Genomic DNA, 4,132 nt, shown 5'->3' with positions numbered 1-4,132 from the left:
TAAGAGCAACATTACGAACAATGCGAATTGCATACTCGTTTTATTCGTAAAATGTTTGCAAGCACTCGCAACACTCGCAACGTTCGTAATAGATCCGTATATGGATTCGTATACAATCGCAATGATCGGTAGACATTCGCAAGCAGTCGCAACCATTCGTATGACATTCGCAAGGATTCGTAAGCCTTCGATTTTTCTCTGTTTTTTCCTGTCCATTCGTCTCTTTTGAGGCCGAATACAACATTTTCATATTCGTACATTTTGGGGTATTATCTGGACAAATTCACATTTGAAGCTTCACACACTTAGGTGCATTACTAGCCTAGGAATTGCTCTTCACACTAAGACTGACAGACAGACAGACAGACAGACAGACAGACACACACACACACACACACTCACACACACACGCACACACACACACACAGACATACACACACACACACACACACACACACACACACACACACACACACACATACACAATCTCAATACCCAATCGGTCGGAATACATTAGTAAAATATTGACTCTAATTTTTTTTTAAAGGAAACCCGGACACACGCACTCCCTTTCAAGTGTCTAGCCCCTTTCCTCAGTGTTGCTCCTGCCTTGAGAACAAATGGTGTTCCCGAAAATGTAACCCACTTCTCCGTCTCTTTGTTGAATGATAAGCGAGCATTTTCTTGATCCAGTGCATAATGCAGTATTGTGGCGTCCACAAACACCACGGATTTAAGGACCTGTGATCGGGAAGATGCCGAATTTTGTGTGTAGTAAAAAATACATCTGCAAACACTGCGGATAAATGTGTCTAGGTGTCATTTATACGTCGTATGTCTACTCAGTGCGTCTTATCACCGAACCTCAAACATGTTCCGCGTGTCAACCTGAAATGTTGAGTGAAATGTGAACCTTCAAAGAGTGCGAGTGCATATTTTTAAGGCGCGTGTCTAAGGTCTATCTGTTATGGAGAAGCGTTTGTTGCTAGTTCTGTCTGTGTAGCCTATAATTTAGAAACACCGTGGCAGAACATGCATGAACACCGCTTCAGCCCTTTTTTTCTGTCGTGTCCCCATCGCTAAACCATCTTTTAATGTGTCGTAGCCCTTGTGACCACTCGCAATAGATTTCGGGCATGTTGCAAGATCTGGTCACGACAAATATTGTATGGGTCTTGCACGACAAAACATCGTGCGATCCGTTGTGCCCGGGGCTTGAGGAACACAGATAATGCAGCGAAGGATATCACACCAGTAGACAACGTGAAGGTGTGAACGTACCACGCGAGGACATTTGGTGCAGTGTGTGTGTAGTTTTGCTTCCTATTCACAGATAGGACGCGTTTAGTGGATGACATCACCGTAGGTGCACGCCTTCACACAGTACAGGTATCTGCATGGATGAGACTTACGATGTTTTAGCTGGATTCTATTCATTCGCTGTGTTACAAGCTTTTTCCACGAAAGACTAGCAGATTTGACTGCATTCTCCCAGGTCTGCATCTACATCGATTAAAACCCAGGCCGTTTTATCTGGGTTGTATCCATTCGCTATATTACGAGCTTTTCTTGAAAGATACCCGTGTGACCTGGAATAATAGGCCGTGAAAGGTGGATGCAGCGCCTAAAGCAAGTCGATCTACTGGCCGATGTGAATGCGTGATATATTGTGTAAAAAATTCCATCTCACACGGCATTATTTATTAAGGAGGTAACATGCGCCTTGAGTCGCCTTGTGTGGTGAGATACGTGCGCGATATAAATGCTCGTAAAATTAAAAATTAAAAATTAAAAAAAATTAAAAAAATAAAAATTGCAAATAAACTGTATTGTGAATGCATATAATTATGTATTTAGACAGGCGTCTGCATTGATTAGACTTACAATGTTTTAACTGGATTCTGTTCATGAGTTATGTTGCGAGCTTTTGATAAGAGTATAGCAAAGTTGACTGCATCGCGACTGTATGTTTTCTGACCGGGGATTAAAAGGGTTAGGCTCGCAAGGGTTAGGCTGACTTCTATCAATTTGCGTGCGTGTTTTGCGATCTTTTTTGTCAAAGTAACACAGCCATTTGACCGCATTCGCTCAGACCTGTGTCTGTATCGATTAGACTGACATTGGTTTAGATAGATGGTTCTATTCAATAGTTGTGTTTCAAGCTTTTCGTTAAAATTATCGGAGATTTGACTGCATCGTGACTGCATGTTTTCATACCACGATTTTTTTTTAGCTCGATTATATTACTGTTTGGTGTTGTGAGCCTTTCGCTAAAAATAACAACTCTGAAGTTCTTGAGCCTCCGACTCAACAAAAGTTAAAAGCCAGACAGTTGTCCCCCCCCCCCCCCCCCCCAACAAAAAAAAAAAAAAATTAGTCAAGTTGGCGAATCTTTGCGCAAAAGAACAGATACACCATTCAAGATTAATTCACCTTTAACAAATTCTACCGTTTAAAAAAAGATATCTGACGCTTATAATATGTGCCATTATTTTGTTCACCTGGATTGTTTTTGATAACCCTGACACAATTGTGCGTGGTGTTTTGTATGCAATACAAAGTGTTGCGAGCTAACATTAAGCAGAGACATTCACGGAAAGAGAGTGTTTAGATCGCATCTAAACATACCAAACCTGCATGTTCATTTTCAGTCTCACTCACGACGATCAACGGCTGGACAGATTTAACCACAACTGTGAAGCTGAAACGAGAGTCTAACTCTTATATACCCTTTGCGGAACACCAACAAGGAACAAAGTAATACAGGTTATATAAAAACACTAAAACATTGTTAAAAAAAAACCCGCTTAAACTAACACCCAAAAATAGGATCTATGGCTGGGTGACATTGTCAGCTATTGTTCACGACACGCGCCAAGGGTTTATAAGACAAGACACCGATTTGCTTGGACGGATTTGAACAATGCCTGCAGTTTCTTGGCACCATTGTGTCGTAAAGCATTCTTTTGATGTGCATCTGGCAGTTTCTGGGAGCCTCTATTAACAAAAGTAATAAAGAAGCTTCAGTGTCTTGGCGTCGCCTCCTTACAAAAACACAATATAGACAAGCGGAGTGTTGTAGTGGCAGGTGCCAGTATCTGATTTCAAGATAGGCCATGTGCCCAATGACAAAATTACGTGTCTGTGACAGAATGCTCGACTGATTCGTTTGTGTGCTGAAGGCGAATGCTGATTTGCAGAAAATTGTGCACAGTGTCAATATCTGGAGTTGTCGGTGCCAGTACAAATATAGCTGTCTCAAAATGAAGGCGAATTACTTACCTCGTTTCTGTCTGCTACTGGTAAGTACTTTTCTCATGACACATTTTCTGGGTTTGTATTTTCTTCCTTATGTTTGTGTGCAGACCCAGAGACGGAAGCCATGTCCCACCCCCGTGTCATCACAATGGCACGTAAAAGACCTTGGTCATTCTGCCATAAGTGCAGGTGGCTGAATACACCTAAACACGCAGACACCTGGGTAGCGCGACTCCGTTGCTGCTAGCTTTCCACTGGGAGGAAGCGACCCGAATTTCTCAGCGATGGGACAATAAAGTAATGAAAATGAAATGAAAATGAAAATGAAAAAATGAAAATGTACTTTGGTAACCTTCACTTGAGTTGGCAAGTTCATGTACACATTCAAGGTAACCTCAACATAGTACCGTTCAAACAAACACAAAATAACTTCTACATGTATATCTTCAGCGATTCACTTTATATTTGGTGTGAAATAACTTCACTTTATGCATAATAACTACGAGAAGTTTCGTGTTTCGATTACATAGTCTGACGTTTCTGTAAATTACTTCATATTTAGTGTGCAATAACTTCAGATTGTGAATCATGCCGGAAAGTGTTGGTACAATGGGCTGACTTTTATGTCATTTCGTACATGTATGTGTTTTAAATTCGGTTATTGGCTCATCAGTAGAAGGTTGGACACTACTAAATGCGCGCCTCAGTGACCTAATTCAAACCCGACCAGATTTGTACCTTTGGGGTTATCTGAAGGTCCGAGTAAACAAAAATCCCTCCTCGCCCCCGGACCATCAGTGACCACCAGAAGACAGCATTTACTGCCGGGGTCAGGGCAATCCCCATTCAGGAATGCTTTTGTATCATTGCCAGT

At 41.6% G+C, this 4,132-nt stretch overlaps 1 long non-coding RNA gene across 3 annotated transcripts in view; it reads left to right on the top strand.

The window, feature by feature from the left end:
- Positions 1-615: 615 nt before the first annotated feature.
- LOC138975833 (uncharacterized) overlaps positions 616-4,132 on the top strand; it is a 99,295-nt gene continuing 95,778 nt past the window's right edge. For 2 of the 3 annotated variants that reach the window (XR_011458776.1, XR_011458778.1), the window contains exons 1-2: positions 616-1,495; positions 2,652-3,302. This is a non-coding gene — a long non-coding RNA (uncharacterized lncRNA). The remainder of the gene's footprint in view (positions 1,496-2,651; positions 3,303-4,132) is intronic. The other variant, XR_011458777.1, reaches the window with a different exon arrangement.

This window comes from Littorina saxatilis, linkage group LG9 (genome assembly GCF_037325665.1).
Source record: "Littorina saxatilis isolate snail1 linkage group LG9, US_GU_Lsax_2.0, whole genome shotgun sequence".
NCBI classification, from domain to species: domain Eukaryota; kingdom Metazoa; phylum Mollusca; class Gastropoda; order Littorinimorpha; family Littorinidae; genus Littorina; species Littorina saxatilis.
Note: the sequence above shows the minus strand (reverse complement) of the source record. Positions and strands in the feature narration are given on the sequence as shown.